Source organism: Papio anubis, chromosome 3 (assembly GCF_008728515.1).
Source record: "Papio anubis isolate 15944 chromosome 3, Panubis1.0, whole genome shotgun sequence".
NCBI classification, from domain to species: Eukaryota; Metazoa; Chordata; class Mammalia; order Primates; family Cercopithecidae; genus Papio; species Papio anubis.
Window position 1 is genome coordinate 44,695,844 of NC_044978.1, and position 8,736 is coordinate 44,704,579.

Sequence of the window (8,736 nt, forward strand, 5' to 3'; positions counted from 1 at the left end):
ATTTACAAGAAAAAAATCAAACAATCCCATCAAAAATAGGCAAAGGATATGAACAGACACCTCTCAAAAGAAGACATTTACACAGTCAACAGACACATGATAAAATGCTCATCATCACTGGCCATCAGAGAAATGTAAATCAAAACCACAATGAGATACCATCTCACACCAAGCAGAATGGCGATCATTAAAAAGTCAGGAAACAACAGGTGCTGGGGAGGATGTGGAGAAATAGGAACACTTTTACACTGTTGGTGGGACTGTAAACTAGTTCAACCATTGTGAAAGACAGCGTGGTGATTCCTCAAGGATCTAGAACTAGAAATACCATTTGACCCAGCCATCCCATTACTTGGTATATACCCAAAGGATTATAAATCATGCTGCTATAAAGACACATGCACATGTATGTTTATTGTGGCACTATTCACAATAGAAAACACTTGAAACCAACCCAAATGTCCATCAATGATAGACTGCATTAAGAAAATGTGGCACATATACACCATGGAATACTATGCAGCCATAAAAAAGGATGAGTTCTTGTCCTTTGTAGGGACATGGATGAAGGTGGAAACCATCATTCTGAGCAAACTATTGCAAGGACAGAAAACCAAACACTGCATGTTCTCACTCATAGTGGGATTTGAACAATGAGAACACTTGAACACAGGGTGGGAAACATCACACACTGGGTCCTGTCATAGGGTTGGGGAGGGGGTGGGATAGCATTAGGAGATATACCTAATGTAAATGACAAGTTAATGGGTGCAGCATACTAACATGGCACATGTATACATATGTAACAAACCTGCATGTTGTGCACATGTACCCTATAACTTAAAGTATAATAATAATTTAAAAAATGCAGGAGCAGGAGTAAGCAGGTGTGCTCAAGAACAGCAAAGTAGCCAGTGTGACCATAACTGAGTAGAAAGAGCAAATAGAAGATGCAGTCTGCGAGGGAGTGAGAGGCCAGACCCTGTATAACCTGGTATAGTATTACACTAATTAGACTTTTACTCTGTGTGGCGTAAAGAACTCATCACCGAGAATCTTAAGTGAAGAGATGACATAAACTGATCTGTTTTAACAAATCACTCGTATGAAGGACAGAAACAGAAAGACCAGGTGAGGGACTAATAATCCAAGCAAGAGATGAAAGTAACTCGGTCTAGAATAGTAGCATAGAGGTAGAAAGCAGAGATTGGATTTTGGATAAATTTTGAAATTAGAGCTAAGAAGATTTGTTGATAGACTGGGTCTAAGAGAGAGAAATAAATCAATAATGACTCAAAAGATTTTTACCTGAACAACAAAAATGATGGAGCTGCCAATGACTAAAATGGAAAACACAGTTTGGAAGATAGATTGGGGAAATAATCAGGAGGATCAACCTAGAATTACAGATTCAATAAAACAAGACTAAACTTCAAGTCAATAGATGTATCATGGCTAATACAGACATGATTGCTCAGAAAGCCATTGAGTCCTTTGGTGTGCTTGGAGTTAAGATGGCTGCTCTACAAGAAACTCACTTGCCTCAAATTCCAATGCCAATTTAATTTAGCCATAGGCATGTTGTCAATAACATAGATTATTACATGATACAGAAAATGAATAATACTCTTAGTTTTGTAAGCTATCTTGTGCAGCTTCTTTGAATCTATTTAAAATAGAAAGCTGATACTGTTCCAGTTTATTTGCATGACAAAAAGTGATGTGCAATAGATATCTTGAATATTTAAGTATCCACAAAAGATAAATGTTGAAGTCAGCTTAAAAATGCTAGAATGATTTTCTTAGTTTCCATAGAGGAAAATATAATCTTCAGTCTCTAAATACTAATCCAAATTTTGGATTGTATATGTAATTTTTCCCTACTTTCAGTATCAGATCTATATAAAGAGATCCTAGAAAACTGTATCCTACTAACTATCTTAAACAAGCTCTATTGTTGGGCTACATAATATTTGAACTATTTGTAATCATTTGTTTCACTATAGAACTGAAAAAAAAATCACAAATGGGAATACTAAATTACTAGTAGAATTATTTGTATATAAACAATTTAAATGACTCCTTCATCCAAACCAAATATATTTTTCTTTTTAGCAGACATCGTGGTTTTTTGGCCACACAAAAGAAGATGAGAAGATAGACTTTAACAGAAATGGAACACAAAGCACAAGTTAATACAAATGTACAAGTATTTCCTAGTGCAAGGTATACCCTTTTTTAGCCATGTTCTTCATGCTCTTTAATCACAATATTTATTAAATACTATAGTAACTATTGAAAAAAAGACTTTCCTGCATCTACTCTCCAACTCATGCTATGAGGTCAGAGTCATCTTGATACCAGAACCTGGCAGAGATGCAACAAAAAAAGAAAACTTCAGGTCAATATCCTCAATGAACATCAATGCAAAAACGCTCAACCAAATACTGGCAAACCAAACCCAGCAGCACATCATCAAGCTTATCCACCGTGATAAACCGTGATCAACCGTGATCAAGTAGGCTTTGTCCCTAGGATGTAAGATTGGTTCAACATACACAAAATTAATAAATGTGATTCATAACATAAACAGAACTAAAAACAAAAATCACATGATTATCTCAATAGATGCAGATTGTTAAGTTTATGTGATTGACTGTAGAGTATGTGCCATGTGGCAATGAGAAAAATGTATATTCTCTTGTTTTGGGGTGGAGAGTTCCATAAATGTCTATCAGTTCCATTTGTCTATCAGTTCCAAGTGCTGAGTTCAGGTCCTGAATATCTTCATTAATTTTCTGTCTTGATGATCTGTCTAATATTGCCAGTAAGGTGTTAAAGTCGCCCACTATTGTTATTATTATTGTTTAGGAATCTCTAAGAACTTGCTTTTATGAATCTGGGTGCTCCTGTGTTGGGTATATACATAGTTAGGACAGTTAGATTTTCTTGTTGAATTGAACCTTTCATTATTATGTAGTGCTTTTGTCTCTCTTCATCTTTGTTAGTTTAAAATCTATTGTGTCAGAAACTAGAATTGCAACATCTGCATTATTCTATTTTTCATTTGCTTGGTAGATTTTCCTTCATTCCTTTATTTTGAGCCTAGGCATGTCATTGCTTGTGAGATGGATCTCTTGAAGACAGCATACAAAATGGGTCTGGGTTCTTTATCTAGCTTGCTACTCTGTGCCTTTTAATTAGATCATATAGTCCTTTTTCATTCAAAGTCAGTATTGATATATGTGGATTTGATCCTGTCATCATGATGTTAGCTATTTTGCAGACTTGATTATACGATTGTTGTGTTGTATTGTGTCACTGGTCCGTGTACTTCAGTTTTTTTGTGTAGTGGCTTGTAATAGTCTTTTCTTTCCATATTTAGTGCCTCCTTCAGAAGCTCTTGTAAAGCAAGTCTGGTGGTAATGAATTTCCTCAGTATTTGCTTGTCTGAAAAGAATCTTATTTCTTCTTTGCCTATGAAACTTAGTTTGGCCAGATATGAAATTCTGGGTTGGAATTTCTTTTAAGAATGTTGAATATTGCCCACCCCAATCTCTTCTGGCTTGTAGGATTTCTACAGAGAGATTCGCTATTAGTCTGATGGACTTCCCTTTGTAGGTGATCTGACCTTTCTCTCTAGCTGTCTTTAATATTTTTTCCTTTCATTTTGACCTTGGATAATCTAATGATTATCTGTCTTGGGGACGTTCATCTTGTTAAGTATCTTACTGGGATTCTCTGCATTTCCTGAATTTGAATGTTGGCCTCTATCTAGGTTGGAGAAGTTCTCATGGATGATATCCTGAAGTATGTTTTCCAAGTTGGTTTCATTATCCCCACCTCTTTCAGGGACACCCATGATTCATAGATTTAATCTCTTTGCATAATTCCATGTTTCTCAGCGGTTTTGTTCATTTCTTCTCGTTTTTTTAAATATTCTTATCTGACTGTCTTGTTTCAGAAAGCCAGTCTTCGGGCTCTAAGATTCTTTCTTCTGCTTGGTCTAGTCTGCTATTAATTCTTGTAATTGCATGAAGAAATTTTTGTAGTGCATTTTTCAGCTCTATCAGGCCAGTTACATTCTTTTCTGTACTGGTTATTTTGCCTGTCACCTCCTACACTGTTTTAACATAATTCTTAGCTTCCTTGAATTGGGCTTCAATGTACTCCTGTTATTCAGTGATCTTCATTCCTATCCATATTCTGAATTCTATTTCTGTCACTTCATCCATCTCTACTCACTTCAGAGACCTTGCTGGAGAAGTGATGCAGTCATTTGGAGGAAATAAGGCACTCTGGCTTTTTGAGTTATCAGAGTTCTTGTGCTCATTCTTACTTATCTTTATGGATTTGTGTTCTTTCAATCTTTGAGGTTACTGACCTCTGGATGGATTGTTTTTTATTTCATCCTATTTGATGACCTTGAGGGTTTGACTGTGGTCTAAGGTGGATTCCGCCAATTGTATTTGTTTCTGGAAGATGTTAGGGGGCCAACGCTCAGCTCCCAACTTCTGAACTGTGTGCTCTAACTCTGGAAGACTTGTCGTGGTTCCTGACTTTGTTCTCTGGGCTTCTCATGTTTGGAACCCACTGCACTCAGGGGAAAGGAGGACAGGGAGTGAGTTGTGGCAGCTGTGGCAAAGTGCTAATGAATACCAAGTTGCCTGCCTCCCTGCAGGCATTCCGCACATGGCAGAGACAATCCAGCTGGGAGTGGGAAGTCCGTGGGGTCCCCTGCTGGAGAGACTGTGCAGTCACACTGGAGGTGGTACTGGCTCAGGGGCGAGGTGCTGGTGGGTGTGGGTCTGGGTGCCTTCTCTGTACCCTGCAAGCAGGAATAATCACTCAGGTTGAGGGAGGATCAACCATTCTCTACACTCACTAAGTTAGCACAATGGCAGAGTACTGGCATGGGTGAGGCTTGTTGACTCTGTGCTTGCCAAGGCCTTGTCTGCAATGTCAGTCAGCAGGGGGAATGACTGCAATGGCAGTCAGCAAGCAGTCAGCAGGGGGAGCAGACTGCACTCCCACACGCGGACGGGGCAAGGAAAGCAAAACCTGTCCACGCAGACATGTACCAGCAAAGTAACGTGACAAGTTGCCATGGGCTCCATGCAAAGCTACAGTATGGGGAGAGACTAGATGAGCTGGTGTGTGGCCACAGGGACCACCTTGCTGGAGCTCTCCACTGTTCAGGCATGGTCTGCCAATGCAGAAGCTATGGTGTGGGGCCCCAAGGCACCCAAGACTACCCTGCAAGCAGGCAATGTCTAGTTGGGGCCCGGGGAGAGGCCAGTCAACCAAGGGGCACTCAGGTTGGACCAGCCCTGTCTGATGGGCAAGACTGCCCTTCAGAAATTAGGTTGAACGGTTTCCCTAAGGCTAAAGTCTCCTACAGGAGCAAGTTGAGCCTAAAGGGGATGGCTGTCCCTGGCCATGCTCCACTACAGAATCCCCTGTATCAAACCCTCTGGGCTGCATATCAGCTAGCTTACCACTCCTACTATTTCTCTAAGCAGCTTTTCCTGCCAATTTGAGCATCTGTGGTCATCAAAGGGCCTTCTCCTACTGGTGTTCCAGAGACTTACGGTGAGAGTGAGTTGCTCCTTGCCAGTTCAACTCACCCATTCTCCTGGAGCTGTTGTGATCCAAAAATTAGTCCCCAGTATTTAGTAGACCTGCACAGGGTTTCTAACTTTCTCCTTCTTCAGCCCAGCTTCTACATCTCCCTCTACCCATTCTCAGTGCCTTCCTTCTCTCTTATCTTATTTAAAAGAGAATTGCATAAAGAAGTGATTTTAAATCTATGTTCATATGCATGCAGTGATAAAGATGTATTTTGTATGAAAATAGCACAAAAAGGGAAGAGAAAACAATTATATGGAAGTACATTTTTGTATATTATTGAAATTAAATTGGTATTAATCCGAACTAGATTGTTAAAATTTAAGATGTTAGTAGTAATCCCCAGGGAAGCCACTAGGAATGTAACTGGAAAATATATATTAAGAGAAATTATAACGAAATTTACTGGTACACTAAATGTATTAGTCCATTTTCATGCTACTGATAAAGATATACTTGAGACTAGGAAGCAAAAGAGGTTTAATTGGACTTAGAGTTCCACATGGCTGGGAAGCCTCAGAATCATAGTGGGAGGTGAAAGGCACTTCTTACATGCTGGTGGCAAGAGAAACTGAGGAATAAGCAAAAGTGGAAACCCCTGATAAACCCATCAGATCTTGTGAGACGTATTCACTATCACAAGAATAGCATGGGAAAGACCAGCCCCCATAATTCAATTACCACTCCTTTGGTCCCTCCCACAACACATGGGAATTCTGGGAGATAAAATTCAAGTTGGTATTTGGGTGCGGACACAGCCAAACCATATCACTAAATAAATGTTTATTTGACATGAAAGAAACCAGGAATGAAGGAAGAGAGGGAAAAACTATATATATATATATATATATATATATAAACTATATATATATATATAGTTTAAGGAAGCTAAAGATAGAATCCCAATCCCTAGGATTTCTGCTGAAAAATCTGCTGTTAATCTAATTTTTTTAAAATAGGTTACTTGATGCTTTTGCCTCACAGCTCTTAAAATTATTTCCTTCATCTTGACTTTAGATAACCTGATGACTATATGCCTAGGTGATAATCTTTTTGCGATGAATTTCACGGGTGTTCTTTGAGCTTCTTGTATTTGAATTTCTAGATTTCCAACAAGATCAGGGAAGTTTTTCTTGATTGCTTCCTCAAATAAGTTTTCCAAACTTTTAGATTTCTCTTCTTCCTCAGGAACACCAATTGTTCTTATGTTTGGTCACTTAACATAAGCCAAATTTCTTGGAGGCTTTATTCATTTTTAAAATTCTTTTTCGTTTATCTTTTTCAGATTGGGTTAATTTGAAAGCCTTGTCTTTGAGTTCTGAAGTTCTTTCTTCTACTTGTTTTATTCCATTGTTAAAATTTTCAATGTATTTTGCATTTCTCTAAGTATGTCTTTCATTTCCAGAGTTTTGATTGTCTTTTCTCTATGATATCTATTTCTCTGGATACTTTTTCATCCACATCCATTTTTTAAATTTCTTTAAGTTGGTTTTTACCTTTCCCTGGTACCTCCTTGAGTAGCTTAAAAATCAACCTTCTGAATTCTTTATCTGACAGTTCAGAAACTTCTCCTTGGTTTGGATTTATTCCTTGGTTTGGATCACAAAGATCCAAAGTGTGATCTTTGGGGGTGCTATAAATCTTGTTTTTGCATATTGCCAGAATTACTTTTCTGGTGCCTTCTCATATGAGTAGACTTTCAGTGAAAAGATATGGAACTCAAGGGCTGCTGTTCAGATTATTTTGTCTCATGGGGTGATCCCTTGAGGTGGTGCTCCCCTCCCCTAGGGATGGCACTTCCTGAGAGCCACACTGCAGTGATTGTTATTGCTCTTCTGGGTCTAGTTACCAAGCAGGCATACCAGGTTCTGGGCTGACACTGGGGAATGTCTGCAAAGAATCCTGTGATGTGATCCATCTTAAGATCTCTCAGCCATGGACCAGCATCTGCTCCAGTGGAGGTGACAGGAGTAAAGTGGGATCTGTGAGAATCCTTGATTGTAGTTTTGTTTAGCATGCTGGTTTCCTTGAATGTTTGTTATGCTATTATTGAAGTTGTCACATGGACAGACTCAAGACCACTGGTTAGCCAGGGTGTTACAGGCAGTGGAATTAGCTATTGTTTTCTCCTTTGGATCATGGTTGTTCTGTTCTGAGTTGCTGTAATGACTTCAGTTGATTGGTCTCCAGCCAGGAGGTGGTGTTTTCAAGAGAGCACAAGCTGTGGTAGTAGGAGGGAGATATAAGTTTGCTCTACATTGGCCAGGATAAGTAGTCACATTTCTCAGGCAATGGGCAGACCCATAGAGCTCCCAAGAGTTTGTCATTTGTCTTCAGCTACCAGGCAGATAGAGAAAAAATATCCAGTTGGGGCAGGGTTAGGCAGGTCTTAGCTCAGACCATCCTTGGGCAAGGTTTGCTGTGGTCACTGTGGGGGGTGGAAAATGGTTCTCAGGCCAATGGAGCTATGTCCCCAGGTGGATTATGGCTGCCTTTGCTGCATCATATAGGTCACCAGGGAAGTGGGGGAAAACCAGCAGTGACAGGCCTTAGCCAGCTCCCATGCAACCAGTAAGGCCACTCTCACTCCTGCTATGCCCCACCAATAGCACTGAGTTTATATCCAAGCAGCTGGTGAGCAAAGCTGAGATCTTGCACCAGGCTACAAGCCTCCCCACTGAGAAAGCAGTGCAACCCACCTGCCCATGCTGTGGGCTGTGGTTTCTGTGTTGGTATCTGTACTTCCCATTCACCCCACAACCCCCAGATTCTACTCAGGAAAATTTGTGTTCAGTCAAAATTATTACAAAGTTTAGCTATAGCTTTCTTAATCCTGTGGCCCCTCCCCAATTCTGCTGGCTGCTTTCCCCATAGACCCCTGTGAGATAAAGCCAGGAATGGCTTCCCTGGACTCAAGTTCAGAACTGAGAGTGCCTACAGGGCTTTTTTCTACTTTTTCTACTTTTATATTTCTCTCAGCTCTCTAAATTCATTTCAGCTCTAGGTAGGGTTAAATCCTTCTCCAATAATCTGGATTTTCAGGCTCCCCAATGGGGATGTGTGTTTGAAGGCGGGCTCTTCCCCACTTACACTTTAAGAACTCACAGT